This window comes from Benincasa hispida, chromosome 12, assembly GCF_027475165.1.
Source record: "Benincasa hispida cultivar pf3 chromosome 12, pf3_genome.v1.1, whole genome shotgun sequence".
Classification (NCBI taxonomy): Eukaryota; Viridiplantae; Streptophyta; class Magnoliopsida; order Cucurbitales; family Cucurbitaceae; genus Benincasa; species Benincasa hispida.
The window spans coordinates 4,953,599-4,972,918 of NC_143489.1; the positions used below are offsets into that span (position 1 = coordinate 4,953,599).

General features: G+C 33.4%; 1 long non-coding RNA gene and 2 pseudogenes across 3 annotated transcripts; all 3 read left to right on the forward strand.

Annotated features, from left to right (window-relative positions):
• The first annotated feature begins 335 nt into the window (after positions 1–335).
• Positions 336–2,130, forward strand: LOC120092906 (glycosyl hydrolase 5 family protein pseudogene; annotated as a pseudogene).
• A 1,033-nt stretch (positions 2,131–3,163) lies between these two features.
• On the forward strand, positions 3,164–5,632 carry LOC120067002 (glycosyl hydrolase 5 family protein pseudogene; annotated as a pseudogene).
• An 8,973-nt stretch (positions 5,633–14,605) lies between these two features.
• Positions 14,606–16,964, forward strand: LOC150031710 (uncharacterized). Of its 3 annotated transcripts, none has more exons than XR_016524998.1 (4): positions 14,609–15,077; positions 15,160–15,216; positions 15,908–15,963; positions 16,677–16,964. It is a non-coding gene; the product is annotated as an uncharacterized LOC150031710 (long non-coding RNA). The 3 variants fall into 3 exon arrangements; XR_016525000.1 differs by having other exon boundaries at positions 14,615–15,077; positions 15,160–15,428; XR_016524999.1 differs by lacking the exon at positions 15,160–15,216 and having other exon boundaries at positions 14,606–15,077.
• The last annotated feature ends 2,356 nt before the right edge of the window (positions 16,965–19,320 follow it).

Below are 19,320 nucleotides of genomic sequence, written 5' to 3' on the forward strand. Positions count from 1 at the left end.
TTTTTTTTTTTTTTTTTTTTAAAAAAATAGATTTTCAAAAATTTAAAATATTTTGACAATCTTACGTGAAAATAAAGATATAAAAATTTAAACCCATACTTTATTTCCCTTTCACAATTTCGGTCAAAGTATATAACAGAAACCAAATAGAAAGCATCAAAACAAAATCTAAAAATCAGCCAAAGTTTTATAATAAATTCCCTTAAATATTAGAAAAATGGAAGAAAATCTAAACAGATAAACCGTATAAAATTTCCTTTCAAACCGAAATCCTTCTCTTCGTAAACCCTATAAATTGTAACAGCCTTCATTCCCATTCATCTCATTTTTCGAAAATGGCTAAAGCTTTCTCTTTAATTTCTTTAGTTTTCTTCTCTTTGTTGCCTCTTTCTCAATCTTTAACTCTCTCCACAAGAGGAAGATGGATTGTGGACTCTCAAACTGGCCAACGTGTGAAGCTGAGTTGTGTCAATTTGGTGTCTCATGGACAGTCCATGTTGACACAAGGCCTTGACAAACGACCATTGAATGACTTGGCCAATGATATCATCAGCCGCGATTTTAACTGTGTGCGGTTGACATGGTCGATACACATGTTTACTCGTTATTCCCAAATGACCATTGTTGATGTCTTAGATAATCTTGACATCAAAAATGTCAAAAGCGGAGTCCAGACACACAACCTTGAGATGTTGAACATGACCGTTGCTCATGCATTCAAAACTGTCATTGATGGCTTGGGCAATGCCGGCCTCATGATTGTTTTGGACAACCACATTAGCCAGCCGAGATGGTGCTGTTCTCTTGACGATGGCAATGGCTTCTTTGGAGACCGCCATTTTCACACTGTCGAATGGCTTCGAGGCTTGACTTATGTTGCTAGACATTATAGTTGGCATCCTCAAGTGATTTCTTTTTTTTAATTACTATTCTTTTTAGGTCAACTTATGTCATAGAAATTTAATACCATGTGTTTACATTATATTCTAACTTCTTTCATTTTTATGTGTATAGGTGATAGGAATGAGCCTAAGAAATGAACTCCGAGGGCCATTTACAAACATGGATAAGTGGTACAAATACGTAAGGAAAGGAAGCCACTTGATCCATAGAGAAAACCCTAATCTCCTAGTAATGATTTCGGGTATAAACTACGATAACGATCTAAGCTTCCTAAAGAAAAAGCCACTAGGGTACAACTTAAACAACAAAGTAGTGTTGGAAGCACATCTATACTCCTTCAGTGAGGAACCCGAAAGCAAGTTTTTGGAGAAGCCATTAAACGTAGCGTGCGACCATGTGATGGAGAGATTCGAGAGAGAAGCTGGATTTGTGGTGGACATGGAGAATCCATATCCATTGTGGCTTAGTGAATTTGGGTACAATCAAGGAGGTGCCAACGAGGCTCAGAATAGGTTCATGAGTTGCTTTTTGGCTCGTATCATTGGTAAGGATCTTGATTGGGCTTTATGGGCTTTCCAAGGAACCTATATGTATAGGCAAGGCCAAGAAAATGCTGAGGAAACTTTTGGTGTCATGGATAGCTCTTGGACTAAAGATCGAAACCCTCAACTCAAACAGATGCTTCAACTTGCCAAACGAATCAACCTAGGTTTGTTCCGGAAGGTCCTGGGTTTGGTTTCCTAACCCTAGTTATTTATTTTTATTTTGGTATATTTTGGATTACACCCATCATTTTCTTATTTTGCAGATCCAAATTCGAATGAACCAATGTTGTACATAATGTTACATCCAGTATCAGGGCAATGTGTCAGATCAGATAACGAAGGAGGGATTGTACTTGGTGATTGCTTGACGCCGACACGATGGAGTCACAGTGGAGATGGAAGTCTCCTTCAGTTGTCTGAAGGATTGTGTTTGAAGTCGGTCGGAGATGGGAAACCGCCAGTAGTCTCTGCTGATTGCTCCGGTGACGGAAGCATATGGACGGTGGCTTCAAAGGCTAAGCTTCAATTGGCCACCAAAAGTGGTGGAGAAAACTTTTGTTTAGAGAAGAAATCTGATAGTAAAATTGTTGTGAAGAAATGCATTTGCCTTAAAGATGAGTTGAATTGCTTTGACGATCCTCAGAGCCAATGGTTCAAACTTGTTCCAACAAATGTTGCTTAGTTTATTAATTAGATTTAACTAGAAATTTAGATTTTTTTTAAGGAATAAAGGAAGGTAAGTAGGAGTTTAGTTATCGTTCTAGAGATTTAGTTTTGTTATTTAATAATTTTTTTTAGGGATTTTGGCATGAAAAAGCATGAAATTTTGTAACTGCCAAGATTATTATGTTAATAATAATATTTCTAGTTTTAGTTATTATGTCCCATCTTTATAGATCCCAAAAATTTCTACATCTATATGAAAATCAACTGACGAAAAATAAAAAGAGTATATTATAGACTGTGTAAATAAAGTAAAAACCTTTTGAAGTACACAACAAAGTAATTTTTTGATATATCCGACTATAATTATTTATTAGGGGGTTTGAAAATATACAATTTTCAACATTTCCTTTATTATTATTATTATAAAAGAAAAACCCTTTTGTTATTTTTGTAATCCAAAATCACTATCTTACCGTAGATAATATTCTGTTCATTATTTCGATACTAAATTAGGAATATTTATTTGGGCATATTTACTTAAAAAAGGAAAAAGAAAATAGTTTTTAAAAAAATTTTGTTTTTACTTTTAAAATTTGACTATAATTTCAAATGGTTCTTAGGAAAAAAAATGAAACTCATCGTAAAGAAGTTGGGAAGAGATAAACCTAATTAAAAAAATCAAATAAAAAAGCAAAATATTGAAAGACTAAAAGAGGAAGCAGAAAAACAAACACTTGGGCTTTCGATTGACCAATTCTATAGAAGGGGAAAAGGGAAAAGAAAGACTTGGCGATCCATTTATTAATGGTCCTACAAGGAACATAGAAAAATCACATACCATACAAACTCATACTAAAAAAACACAGGTAAACTTACTTCATCCTTTAATTTAGAATTTAAACCAAATTTCAGTTACAAAACTTCATAATTTCTTTGTTACAAGTTCTTATCCCAGCTAGCTATTTTGATTTTTATATAGTATGATGCCTTCTATAAATATTGAAAGAAGTCTCTTTTGTAGCATCATTCAATTTCCAAAAGAGGCCAAAATGACAAAACATCAATGGAAAAATATTGCTTTAGTTTGTATTTTTGTGTTGCTAACTTTTAAGGCATATTCTTTGCCTCTTTCAACCAACGGAAGATGGATTGTTGATGCTGCAACTGGCCAACGCATGAAGTTGATGTGCGTAAATTGGCCAGGACACATGCAAGTCATGTTGGCGGAGGGTCTTCATCTCAGGCCACTTGATGATATCGCAGTCTTGGTGGCAAAACTACGGTTTAATTGTGTGCGTTTGACATACTCGATCCACATGTTCACACGCTATGCCAATTTAACTGTTCAACAGTCCTTTGAAAATTTTGATTTGAAAGAAGCCATGGCAGGCATAGCCCGAAACAATCCTTCTATATTGAACATGACACTCATTGAGGCTTACAAAGCTGTGGTTGATTCACTTGCTGTACATGGAGTCATGGTAGTTTCTGATAATCATATAAGTCAGCCACGATGGTGCTGTAATAATGATGACGGCAATGGCTTCTTTGGAGATCGCTATTTCGATCCTCAAGAATGGCTACAAGGAATCAGTTTAGCAGCTCAAAGTCTAAAAAGTAAATTTCAAGTATGTTTTATTTATTTATTTATATATTTTTTTAGTTGTTTTATTGTTAAATTAACAAAAATCTATTAAGTTTATTTTCTAAAAAACATTTGTTTTCTTCCATGAGTTTCAAACCCTACATTAATGCATTACAAATAAAATCCATTTATTTTGTTCATTACAGTACAAACACCAACGTAAATCAAATTAAGCTGCACCTTAGTTGTAATAAAATTGTAATGTTTTGAATTTAAATATCAATTTACTGATTAAAAAAATATTATATTACCAATTTTTGGAGAAGCCAATGAAGCGTGAAAGGTGTTAAAAACAAACCCTTGAAACTATATGAATATAAACAGAAGCCAACCCTATATTTCACATAGACATTTAATTATAAAATTTAGATTAAAATATTGGTCACGATACTCTTCTCCTCATTTGATTTTAATTTCTATACTTCTAAATATGTAAATATAGTCCTTATATATACACTTACAAAATTTATAGAGGGAAGAGACTATTTATCTAAAAAATGTTAATCATATATTAAAAGTCGTAATTAGAATTTATTCAAAGTATAAAAACTGAATTTGAACAATGTAGTATTAGAGATCAAAATAAACTCAAAACTTCAAAATATAATGACCAAATAATTAGAAATTCAGCTAATAATTTATCATTGTTTATATGATATTTTAACCATTTGCTTGATAATTATATGTATGCCAAAGGTGGTGGCGATGAGTCTAAGAAATGAACCACGAGGACCAAACCAAAACGTGGAGATGTGGTTTCAATATATGAGCCAAGGAGCTAAGCTTATTCACCAAAATAACCCAGATGCTTTAGTAGTGATTTCTGGACTAAGCTACGACACCGATCTAAGCTTCTTGAAGAATAGGTCATTGGGCTTCAACTTGAACAACAAACTTGTATTTGAAGCTCACTTGTACTCTTTTACAAACAACATGAGTGATTCATGGACATCGAAACCGCTAAACACATTTTGTGCTAATGTCAACCAAGGATTTGAAGATCGAGCTGGGTTTCTTGTGAGAGGACAAAACCCAACGCCACTATTCGTAAGTGAATTTGGGATCGACCAAACAGGCAAAAATGACGGCCAAAATCGTTATTTGAGTTGCTTTTTTACTTATCTTGTTGAGAATGATTTTGATTGGGGCCTATGGGCATTACAAGGTAGTTACTACTATAGGGAAGGTGTAAAAAATGCTGAGGAATCCTTTGGTGTCTCAGATTTCAATTTTAGACATGCCAAAAACCCTAAATTCCTTCAGAGGTTTCAGCTTATGCAAACCAAACTTCAAGGTATAACTTTTAAATTATTATGCTTATTTTCTACGCTTATTTTATTGAATTATTTTTCGTTCATGTTTTAAGAAGAAGATTAGTTTCTACCCATTTTTTAGAGTTTACTTTTTCAATAAAAATCAAATTGGTTGTTCTTTTAATATAGATCCAAGTTCAAATCTCACAGCATCATTCATAATGTACCATTCTCTTAGTGGTGAATGTGTGCGGATGGACAAAAAGTACCAATTAAGAGTCAGTAGTTGTAAGACCTCTAATCGTTGGAACCATAAAGAAGATGGTGCTCCAATTAAGTTGGTAGACTCTTTGTTGTGTTTGAAAGCCCTTGGAGAAGGGCTCCCTCCAATTCTCTCTAAAGACTGCTCGAGCCAACAAAGTGTTTGGAAATATGCTTCAAATGCCAAGCTTCAACTAGCCACCGTTGATAAACAAGGACAAGCCTTGTGCTTGCAAAGCGTTTCTCATTCCCATCAAATTGTGACTAACAAGTGCATGTGTCTGGATGATTCTCAATGCCAAGGAGATCCACAAAGCCAATGGTTTACCCTTGTCTTTTCAAATGTAAATTTAAATTAGTTTAGCTCTAAAAGTGAATAATATATCTATATGTTGTACCTTATCTATTTCAATTCAAGCAATTTTATTATTCAAATATTTTTTTTAATGAAGGCCAATTAAATTGTTTCCTTTAAATTGTGATTAAGAAGTGCATATGATAGACATTCTCAATGCAAATCCACAAGCCAATGGTTTAAAGTTTCCACATCAAATGTATTTTCAATAAAGCGATAACAATTAATTAGTAAAAGGAGCAGAATGGGATAAGGAATAAGGTATCATAGTTCATTTTATGTAGGGTACATGGAGGGTTATTCAATCTTCTCTAGGCCCAATTACTTCGGATCAATATTGAGAAGATGAAGAAATGACTACAAAGACTCTGTCAAATCCTCGATACTAGATACTCATTGCTCGATAGGTTTCTACTCGATACTCGATGCGAATTACCTTTTATTCTTGATGAGTTTCTATTCAATCCTCGATAAAACTCGATTAATGCTGACGATACTCGATCTTACTCGATGAGTTTTGATCTTTACTCGGTGCGACTCGAAGGCAGAAAAAGACTAACTCGAAGCTATTTGATAGACGAAAACAATGCACGATTCAACTCGATACTCTAGAATTTGATACGATTTGAGAAAGCAAGATTGTTTTGCGCGCGATTTGCAGGAAAATTACAGTTGATCGAACAAAGAAGATAAAGACAAGAAGAAGAAACACACAGGTTTACGTGGTTCGGCCAAGATGCCTACGTCCACGAGAAGATTCAGGTTCTTTTTCACTTAAAAGATTGTGTACAACTTGTTTGTTTATAGAAAAATGAAAATGATGAACTTAACTATTTGTTTTATTTTCTAATCAGAGGTATTTATAACATATACTAACTGACCGTTACAAGATAAAGTTAGTTATAAACAAAAAAGTAGCTGAGGTATTTGAGTCACAATTTCTTCAGTACAACTATGGTTGATTGGGGAGGATGGCTAGGAATAAGTTACATATAACAATTGAAATCACTTATTATATAAGTCAATGGATCACGTTGCAAATCTACTACCACAACTACATGAATGATATATAAATTTAAGTTGTCAAAGTGAGTTTAGCTCAATGGTAAATTAACATGATTTTCTTCTCTAAAGATCGAAGGTTTCCCTCATACTTGTAATTGTTGTACTATTTTTTTTTCCACATATTATTAAGAGTGATAATTTTGAAAAGTAAATAAGAAAGAAAAAATCATTCAATATCAACTAAATATATAATATGAACTATATATATTATGCCAATCATAGCCATTTCTTCTTATTCAAAAAGAAAAAGAAAAGAAAGAAAGAAAACCATAGCCATTTCTTAAAAAGGGCACAACAAAGTAAAAATTATCAACAGTAAAACAGTTACATTCTGTTTGTTAGTTACAACAATTTATTTGTTACATTCTGTTATAACAATTTATTTGTTACAACAGTTAAGATTCTGTTTGAGTTTGATTCTGTTTGAGTTTGTTTTTATTTTCCAGCTGTTAGTTAGTCAAGTAAACTAACAAGTTCTTCTATAAAAGGAACTTGAAGTATGTAAATACGATAAGTGAAAGTAATAAGAAAGTATTTCCAAATACCTTTCTCTCCATTTGTTATGGTATCAGAGCATTTCCGCAAGAGAGAAAATTAAAAACCCATCCGAATGCCATTACCCTCGTGCAGTCCTATCATGACGACATCAGAGAATTCAACGTCCGGCAACTCTTCGGAACTCGATGCCCAAATGAATCCCTTCATCCTTCATCATTCAATCATCTCAATCACCAATCTGGTATCTACACCACTTGCAGGATCAAGCAACTACTCTTCATGGAGCAGAGTAATGAAACTTGCATTATCAGGGAAGAATAAGATTGGTTTTATTACTGGAACGATTGAAAAACCATCAGAAGGAAGCTTACAATCAACATGGAGATGTAATAATGATGTGATAACCTCATGGATTATCAACTTAGTCTCAAAAGAAATTGCTGCCAGCTTAGTTTACAGGGGAAGCGTCAAAGAGATATGGGATGAATTAAAAGAAAGGTACCATCAGTCCAATGGGCCACATATATACCAGTTGAGAAAGGATCTTGTAATTACTACTCAAGGAAACCTTTCAGTGGAAGTATATTACGCAAAAATCACTACAATATGGCAAGAACTTGTTGAATACAGACCAATGGATGAATGTACTTGTCAAGGGTCAAAGAAGATGATAGAATTCTTGAATGCAAAATTTGTAATGACATTCCTTATGGGCTTAAACGAGTCATATGCACAAATCAGAGCACAAATTCTATTGATCGACCCTCTGCCAACAATAAATAAGGTATTCTCTCTTATTATCCAAGAAGAAAGGTAAAGATCCATTGGATCCACACCTACAATTGAAAGTATAACTCTAATGGCTAATGCTGAGAAAAGGTTTACATCTGAGAAATCTAAGAAGAAAGATACTCGGCCAGTATGCACTAACTGTGGATATAGAGGTCATATTTCTGACAAATGTTATAGACTACATGGTTATCCACCAGGGCATAGACTAGCAAATAACAATTCAGTCCATCAACAAAGGTCGCAGAACTCTATGTAAACTAGTAATGAAAAGCCATTAGAAGCTCCTAAGAGCAATCAGTCTGCCTTCTTTGCCAGCCTGAATAATGACCAATACTCACAACTCTTGAAAATGCTGCAAACACACTTGAATACTCAACAAATTGATGAGATCCCTAAGACAGATACTACCCACATAGCAGGTACATGTCTTTCTACTTCACTCATCGATTCTTGTTGGATCATTGATTCTGGATCCTCTTCTCATATATGCCGTGATAAATCTATGTTTAAAGAACTACACAACACTCAAAATATGTCAATTATACTACCAACTAAAGCTCATTTGAAGGTTGAGTATGTAGGGGACATTCTAATAGCAAAACAGTTGATATTGAAGGATGTTCTATACATTCCTAATTTCAAATACAACCTGCTATCAGTGAATGCTTTACTTAAGGATGGAAGATATTCTATATCCTTTACTAACACCAATTGTATCATTCAGGACAAGTCAGTTTCGAGAACGATTGGGAGGGCTGAACTAATCAGTAACCTATACTTACTCAAAGTAAATGATGAAAAGAATAAAGACTTGTCTATTGAATCTGCTGACTGGCTTATTGGATCTGCTGTGTTTTTGTGTAAAGCTTCTGCAACTATTTGGCATAATCGTATGAGACACCCCTCTATTAGTAGAATAAAAGAATTGTCAAAGATTATAGAGATTTCTGATTTCTCAAATTGTAAACAATTCTGTCACATTTGTCTTTAGCTAAACAGAAGCGTCTTTCATTTCCTGCCTTAAATAATGTTGCTGAGAATATTTTCGACCTTGTGCACTGTGATATATGGGGTCCCATTAAAACTCGAACACATGCAGGTCACACTTATTTTGCCACCATTGTTGATGATAAATCAAGGTACACATGGATACATCTCTTGAAAAATAAAAGTGACATTCTACAAATCATTCCCAATTTCTTCAAACTTGTTGAGACTCAATTCTCAAAGAAAATCAAAAGTTTTCGTTCTGATAATGCTCCTGAATTAAATTTCAGAGAATTTTTTGCCAAAATAGGAACTACTCATCAGTTCTCCTGTGCATATACTCCTCAACAGAATTCAGTGGTTGAAAGGAAACATCAACATCTCCTCAACGTTGCAAGAGCCCTAATGTTTCAGTCCAATGTTCCTCTCACTTTTTGGGGAGAATGCGTCCTCACTGCAGCATACTTAATCAACAGAACACCTATGGTTTTACTATCCAACAACACTCCCTATGCTGTTCTGTTTAACAAAACTGTTGACTATGGCTTCATAAAGACATTTGGATGCCTTGCCTATGCTTCTACACCAACAGTCAACAGGTCTAAATTCGATCCAAGAGCAAGACCATGTGTCTTCATGGGATATCCATCAGGTATAAAGGGCTATAAGTTATATGATATGACTAAAATGACATTTTTTATCTCCAGGGATGTCTTATTCTTTGAAGAAAGGTTCCCATTCCAGTCTGTCAAAGAAGACAACAAGCCCATTTCACATGATTTTATTGACCAGTTCGTCATACCAAGCCCACTATTTGATCACTTTGAAAACAAAGGTATTACTAAAAATCTTGTTGTTAATACCTTAGAACGCTTATGTGAGGATAACCACAGTATTGATGATTCACAACCTCATATTGAAACATCAGAAGAAACCAATCATACCACCCAAACAACCATTCCCACAGCCCCAAGAAGGTCATCGAGAGCACATTACCCACCCTCCTACCTAAAAGACTTTCACTGTAACCTCACATCCCACAGAAAATCACCCTTTCCTCTTCACAAATACCTCTCATATAATACTTACAACCAAAACCATAAGACATACATCCTAAATGTCACTTCCATCTATGAACCCACTTATTACCACCAAGCCGCGAACCACCAGATTTGGAAGAAGGCTATGACAGAGGAAATAGAAGCCATGGAACGAACTAATACATGGACTATTGTATCTTTTCCAAAGAATCATCATACCGTAGGCAGTAAATGGGTTTACAAAGTCAAGTACAAACAAGATGGAACAGTTGACAGATATAAGGCGAGACTTGTAGCAAAAGGCTACAATCAACAAGAAGAAATAGATTTCTCAGACACCTTCTCACCTGTCACCAAAATTGTCACTGTTAAAGTCTTCTTCGCCCTTGCTGCATCCTACAATTGGTCACTCACTCTAATGGACATCAATAATGCCTTCCTAAATGGTGATTTGTTTGAAGAAGTGCATATGTCTTTGCCATTGGGTTATCAAACCTCACAAGTACCACGGAAAGGTGAGAAACTAGCCTGCAAACTTAACAAATCTATACATGGGCTGAAACAAGCCTCGAGACAATGGTTTCTCAAGTTTACAACTACTCTATCTTCACATGGCTTTCATCAATCCAAGTCTGATTATTCTCTTTTTACCCGAGAACATGGACATGATTTTGTAGCATTGTTGGTATATGTAGATGATATATTACTAACCGGACCATTTCCTCAAATAATCAGCTCAGTCAAAGAAGTCCTCAAAAGACATTTCAAACTCAAGGATTTAGGCCATGCGAAATATTTTCTGGGATTAGAATTATCCAAATCTCAACAAGGGATCATGATTTCCCAAAGAAAATATTGCCTTCAAATACTTGAGGATACTGGATTTCTTGAAGCTAAACCAGCTATAACTCCTATGGATCCCAATTTGAAACTATCAAAGAATGAAGGAGAGCTTCTAAAGGCAGATGCCATCACATGTTATAGGAGACTGATTGGCAGACTTATATATCTTCAAATATCTCGGCCAGACATATGCTTTGTTGTTCATTGGCTAAGCCAATTTATCCACAGCCCCACTAAAGCTCACTTCAATGCCACTTATCACTTACTCAGGTACCTAAAACGGTCTCCTAGACAAGGCATTTTAATCAGCCCTATCACTTCCTTTCATTTAAAAGCCTTTGTGGATGCTGATTGGGGATCATGTCCTGATACTAGAAGATCTATTATTGGTTTTTGCATATTCCTAGGGGCATCTATCATATCATGGAAATCAAAGAAACAAGCCACCGTTTCTAGATCTTCTGCAGAAGCGGAGTACATGGCACTAGCCTCAGTTACTAGTGAATTAATGTGGATCTCTCAACTCCTCAAAGATCTTCAGGTTAAGATCCTAATGCCCACTACTGTATTCTGTGACAATCAAGCTGCTATGCCATTGCCTCTAATCCAATGTTTCATGAGAGGACAAAACACATAGAAATTGATTGTCATTTTGTTCGGGACAAGATAGCTGATGGGTTCCTTAAGGTTCTCCCTATCCAATCTAGTCAATAACTCGCAGACATGTTCACTAAAGCATTGCCTACATCTGTTTTGTCTAAACTAGTATCCAAGTTGGGCATCATTGACATTCTTCGTCCAACTTGAGGGGGAGTATCAACAGTAAAATAGTTACATTCTGTTTATTAGTTACAACAATTTATTTGTTACATTCTGTTATAACAATTTATTTGTTACAACAGTTAAGATTCTGTTTGAGTTTGTTTGTATTTTCCAGCTGTTAGTTAGTCAAGCAAACTAACAAGTTCTTCTATAAAAGGAACTTGAAGTATGTAAATATGATAAGTGAAAGTAATAAGAAAGTATTTCCACATACCTTTTCTCTCCATTTGTTAAAAATTGCTTGCAATGTTCTCATAATAAAATTCTATATCAATAGTTTGAGATATTATCTGTCTAGATTTCCCACAACACAACCAAGTTAGTTTTAACCATAACATTTAGGTGTGTTTGGCTCACAAATATTGTTTCATGGTTATAGATATAGATATTAAATATTTGAGATTTACATATTTAAAATAATTAATGTTTGTATTTTGATATGCAGGATAATGTCTGGAAGTCAAATGTATGTGTTTGATTTACAAATCTTGTATATAGAAACTAAAATTAAACAACTACTTAATTGATGTAAGAGAACATTTAATGTAGTCATAAAATAAATTTAACGTTGTTTAATATATTGTTAAATTATATTATTTAATCACTTAAAATAAACATAAATGAAAATTACTAAAAAGTAAATAATTAAATATAAATTAATTAGAATATTAGCCATTAAAAAAAATCTATATTAAATAATTAAATATAATATTAGTTGAAATATACTAAGTCTCAATAATATATTTATATTTAACAAATTGTTAAAATTAATAGTAATATTAACTCATGTCAAATTTATTAATTTTATTAGGTTATGTTTTTACCGTTGATCTCTAAAAAATTCATGTAAGATGAGTTTTAATTTTTTTTTATAATAATATCCTAAATTTCTAAAAATTAAATGATGTGAAACAAACAAGAATATAAAATATTTCTATGAAATCTTATGATAAAATCAATGAGAAAAACAAATCCTTAAAATTATTTATTTATTTATTTTTATAGTGTTTCTTTTTCATATTTTTCGTTTCTTATTTTTTGTTCGCTAGTTTTTTTATAACCTAAATAAGAATATATTTGGTTATTATTTTAATTTGTCTTATTTCTTGAAAAAGTAAATGAAACAAATCCAGAAAGTGTTTTTGTTTATTTGTTTTTTTTTTTTTAAATTTAAATAATTTGTACTATATATAACATAGCATTATCACATGCACTGAATTTATTAAAATTTTTATATTATGTGGCACTAGTGGGGCCTCTAATCCGTCTCTTGGCTTTTCTAGTATTTGATCGGTTGGATTAATGCTATAAACTCATAGTTTGTAATAAATAAATGATTTATTAATTATTAATAAAATAATTTGTTATTTTGTGCTTTAGATTTGTATAACTCTATCTAATAAAGAAAAATCCAAGGATGTGGCTTAAACAATTCTAATAAAGAAAAATCCAAGGATGTGGCTTAAACAATATGTAGTTGACGAACAATAGATTATGTTCAAGTAATAACCTAAAAGATCTATAATAGATGGATAATGTTGGATGCCTTATACTGGTGACATTATGAATAGAACATACTTTATAATTGTTGCGAACGATGTAATCCAAATTGTTTATATAGAGACTGTTAGGGTTGATGTCCTAAATCTCGTGGGTCTTGTAGTTTGTAATTGTATTGTACAAACAGTTTATTTATTTAATAAAATGTAAGGTATTTTATTTGACTTTTAGTATCATTAATCCACAAAACCAATAAACAAATATCCAACATTATCTTCTGTAGCTTAAACATATATGTAGAGACATACAGGTAGATTGTGTTTAAGTGATAACCTGAATGGTATGTAATAGATGGATAAGGCTGAGTATCTTATCCTAGTGACACTATGAATACCACCCGCTTTGTAGATGTTACGATTGTTGTAAAGTTCTACAAATGATCTAATTCTGATTACTCATGTAGAGACATGTGAACGAGGGTATTCTATACAAAAGAGTTTGTATAAGACTAGACCACGAAATGAATAGTCTCATTATATAACATCGTAATAGTAGAGATGTACATTTCACTAGGATGACCATAGGTGACATAACCTGAATCCTGAGTGAGTTGTGAACTCCTGTCTACGAAGGCAGTCCTTTGATTTGCATGAGTGAGAGTGGTCAGTTCGCCGACTCAATATGCCTACCATTTTGGGGACACGTCTGATTGGGGAACTGGTAACACAACTACACAAGACGAAATTTACTCACTCTAATGTCGGGGTAAGTAGATAAATTGCTCCCCTAAGGGTTGATTCTGGGATTTGAATAATGTGGTGTCACACCCTCTCTTAGCCTGAGAGGGGTTTGGTCATAGTTGTACTATGAATTATTGTTCATGAGAGGGATCAGTGGTACTTAAAGAGTTAGATGTAACTATAAAGGCAAAACGGTAATTTTGCCCCACTGTAATTACGAGCAACTTATGAAGAGTCATCACATTATTGACTGATTATATACAATGAACACAGAAATATATATATAGTGTGAAGAGTGCAGTTGTCGGTCTTTAGTGGAGTGACCGACATTTAATAGAAGTTGGATAATTTAATTAAATGAGTTTAATTAATTATTTAAGTACCATTGGAGATTCAATCTGCAGGTCCATCAGGTTCCCTCTGTAGCTCAATTGGAATTACTGAGAATTAATTTTAGATTAATTTGAATTGTTTAATAATTAATTATATAGATATAATTAGTTCACTACAAGAATTTTAGGCTTTAATGTCAGTTGGAAAAAGTGAAATTGGATGTATAATATTGGTTTTTTTTTTTTTTTTTTTTAAATTGGATCTTTAATGTCGGTTTTAAACCGACATTGTAGGGATACTTTTAATGTCAGTTTTAAACGACATTAAAGACCTGCTTAATTTATCCTCTCATTTTCTATTTTGCCCGCATTTTTTTCATTTCCCTCCTCACTCTCCCCCTATTTTCTTTTTCCTCTCATTCTCACAGTTCTCTCTTCAGACCCTATTCTTTCTCACTCCTTTCTTCCAAAACCTTGCCATTCGTCCGTCGATCGTGGGTGAAGAGTCTGTTGTGGTGTAGATCTGGCCTCTGTGCAGGTCTGTTTGTCGTGCAACCCGCGCTGCCGCACCCAATCGTGGAGAAATTGGACATCTCTAATGAAGCCGAACGATAACCCTCACAATTGAAACCCTGTCCATCGGTTCACACTGCTCCACCAGTTGAAACCCTCATCGCTGAATGAAACATACAACTGAATGAACGATTTGAAGAAACACACTGCTGATTCCTCACACCAACAAAGTCGAACGATTCTTCACACCGCTGATTCGAAGAAACACACTGACGATTCACGTTGCCGCACACCGCCAAAAACGCCTCCACCAACCAGTACTCTCTCCTTCTCCCTCTTTCCCCCTCTTTTTCCACCGCTAGTTTGTTTCCCCCCTCATTATCGATTTTCTCTCTCTAGGTTGGGTTATCTATCATTGTCCGGAAATTAAAACCGTGGAGCTCGTAAAACCAACTAGTTGAGTCTATCTATCATTGTTTGGAAATAATCCAAAGGAAGTGTAGAACATCAATACCGGTTACTATATCTGTCTTTTCTTTGCTTGTTTCTTCAAATACAATATCTTCATTCCAGTGAACTGTAGTTATTTGGCCCAAGCTTCAGTATTAGATGAAGAGCCAAATAAAAGATCCCGTTATTAGGATCAGATAGGGTTTATGATGTGTAAGGTAATGTGTGTTTGACTTTAATCATTCATATGATGATTTAGTCTAAAACTATTTGCTGTCTAAGTATAATTTTTGTTGAATATTTTATCTAGCTTTGTTTTTAGGATCATTCTAATTGGAATTTTGGTTGCATGTTCCATCAATATAATTTCATTGTGCTCATTTTTTGCATCGTGAGAAAAGGGGGAGGAATCAACTAGCAAGAAAAATTTGAACTCGTGGTTTCTTGTTCTAGCTTCCAAATTGGAAATTCCATCGTTTTCTGATTTAGAACTGTTTTTATTTTCAAATTTTTGTAAATTTCGTATATTTTAAAAATGATATTAGGCTAAAAGTTATTCTTTGATGAATTCTATTAACATATCTCATTTTTGTAGATGCTTATGGAAGGTGGTTGTTTTTCTTGAACTTTATCTCAATGTTCATTTCAAAATATGTTTTTCTTTCTGAGTTCGACCATTTGTCTTCTTGTGTTCCAGGTTCTGTTAACTTTACTGTGTTCCAGGTCCTGTATCTATCTTACCAGTTCAGCCAAGTATGCAAGATCTATCTTTTTGAGTTCTTCTGGTTCATATAATTGCACTTCCTTCAGTTTTACCATGTTATAGGAATTATTGTCTGATACAAACAGTTATGTTTTTAGACTTGTTTTGGCTCTCTGTCTATGATGGACGAGTGTAATGTATATGGTTGTGAGGCAAGGAAAGTGATTTATGTTTGTTTTACCGTTCTTCTAAAGAAAATGGTTTACCTGACTACTACTTGAATGTTAATGTATTATATTATGATGATGAATAAATATATTATTGCCCATAAGACTTTTTCAATTTGAATAGGTCTGTAGTTAGTGCAGGTCCAGTGGTTTTCTTTTCTTTTCTTCTTATTTTTTTTTTGGGTGAGGGGCTTGAGAATAAAAAAGGATTTTTAGACAGGTTTAACTATCTTAGAGAGGCTTAGTTTGTCGTTAGGTTTAATATCTTTTGGTGTTGGTCTCAGTGGTGTTATTGTTCAATAAGCTCAATTATTTTAGATTGAAGCTCTTTTTGTATGGTTGACCGAGGTTACATTTTTAACTTGTTTTATTGGTTTTGTATGCTTTCCTGTATTCTGTAATATTTTCTCGATGAGGCTAGATTTTCCATTAAGAAGTCATAGTATATGATTATAATTTATTTGCAAACTTATAACCTCCACTAGTGTTGGTTGTTGTTTCGATATGCCAGTGAATATGTTTTATTTCAAATTCAGGTTTATATTGCCGTTGTTGTTCCGGTATGCCAGTGATCTTGACGCAGACAATTCAAGTTAGTCCGTGGCAGAGGAACTTGAGGCAAGGTGTCCTAGATGCAATTACCGAGGGTGAAGAAGTTCAATTTTTTTTTTTTTTTTTCCTGAAAGATATTGTAATTAATGTGTGAGGTGAGAGAATCGAACCTCAGACCTCAAGATTGACAATATAAGCTTATGTCAGTTGAGCTATGCTCTTTTTGGCTACTTAATTATTTAGAAGTCCAATCCCGATCCATTTATTGCTAATTAAGTTATTCATTTGATGTATGGTTTAATTTTATTTTGTCATAATGTATATCATATAGAAAGTTCCATCATAGGTTATGCATTTAATTATGCATCATAAGTATTATAAATGTTATAATATGGTTGCATGTTATAATTTTATAGCATGCTCATGCATCATATATTATAAATATTATAATATATAGTGCATGCATTAATGACATTTTTATGCATCATTATATAATAATTGATATAATATATAGTAAGCATGTTTTGATGAATGTCATTATTAATTTTATTACTTTACTTTATAAATGTTATGTATGTTAAGTAATAAAATTAAAATTGCATGAAGCATGTCATTTCTTTAGGCAATTTTATAATTGTTATAATTTTTTGAAGTATGATTTTGGATGCAATGTTTGGTTTTAATTTATTTCATTTGATTTTATAATTTCTATAATTAAATGAAATTAGAATTAAAATTAATAATAAAGAATTGCATGCAAACTTAGGTTAAAATCATTTTTTAAATAGTTTAAAATATGATTCACATAGACCTAAGTTCACAATATTTCTAATATGATTAGAAATTAGTTTAATCTTTTAATCAATTTAATAGGATTAATATATTTTAATAAAATATTAAAGTTGTAGCACATGTATCTATAAAGGACCTTTGTCTAAGGCTAGTTTTGTCTAGGCTGAGATATTTAAGCTCATGGAAACGGAACACCCCTACCTAGGAATTGATCTGGAAGGTGAATTAGATAGATTTGTTACCAGTATGCAATTGTTGATTAAAAAGTTTATTAAAATGTTTAATAAATGTTAATAAAAATTGTTTAGCTATCCAAAATAAGGGTTACTATTAGGCAAAGTAGCCTTATTTTTCCTAAGTTAAATTAACCCTAGGTAAAACGCTCCGTGAGAGGAAAATAGGGTATATGATACTTCATTGTTCCTATCACGTTTCTCCCTCATAGTTCATGCTGTGAGACCTATACTCGACCTCGAGATACCTTTACTTGTGTCCCCCTATAGGTTGTGAATGTATAGGTTAATACCAAGCTAAATGGAGAGAATGTTTACAATAAGTGGAGGGAGACGTGCGTGAACACATCCCATGGTCTCTCTCGTTAATTTGTAGTAAATTTTCATGCTCGACCTCAAGACACCTTTGCTTGTGTTCTCCTACGGATGACATTTGCACGACTCTTTACTCAAATTTCAGAAACGGATAGGGTTGTTTTAGTTTTTGTCCTAATCGGTTTTTCCCTACGGTTGGCTCATTGTGACAAAACTCTATAATCTAAAATGAAGGCTTACACTTACAACAAAAATGTTAAGTTATTAAAAATTTATGGACCGAACAATGGTGACTAATAATAACAAAAAAAAGAGTTGTTTTTTTATTGGTCGAAATCTCATTTCAGTAAAGGGGTACCTGGTCACCTTATGGTGCCTTTTACCTTGCCTCATTGAAACATCATTGTAAAATAGATGCCACATAGGGTACATTAAATTATTTTGTTAAATTTGATTGATTTTTCCAAAATGGATAATGCATGGATTACTAATATAAATAAATTGTATGTTTAAGAAATATTATCAATATGACTTATATGAGTCTTAATATGCTCGTCGCCGACAAATTTCCCGACGATAATTATATCATATGGAAAAACACAATCAATATAGTTCTAGATGACTTATGATTTGTCCTGATGGGAAAATGTCTTTCAGTCCTAGCTTCAAATGCCACTAAAACGTTCGGGATATTGGGGTTGATGCCCTAAATCTCGTAGGGTCCTATAGTTTGTAAGCCTTGTATGAACAAACTTGTAAGTGATTTATATATATGATGTTTTATTCACTTTATCTATGAAATATGTGATATTTTAATTGCATTTACCATAAACCAATAAACTAACATCCAAGGTTATCGTTGTAACTTAAACATGTATGTGGAGACATACAAGTGGATCATGTTTAAGTGATAACCTAAATGGTCTGTAGTATATGGATAAGTCTGGGTACCTTATCCTGGTGACACTACAAGTATGACTCACTTTATACATGTTACAAATGTTGTAAAGTGCTATAAATGATATGATCCTGATCATTCATGTATTAGACATGCGAGCGAGGATATTCTATACAAAGAAGTTTGTATAAGATTGGACCATGAAATGCTTAGTCTCATTATATAATGTCGTTCATAATAGAGACTTTTATTTTACTAGGATGACCATAGGTAACATGACCTTAATCCTGAGTGAGTTGTACACTCCTGCCTATGAGGGCGGTCATTTGATATGTATGAGTGAGAGTGGCCAGATCGCCAACTTAACAAGCCTACCATTTTGGGGATTCG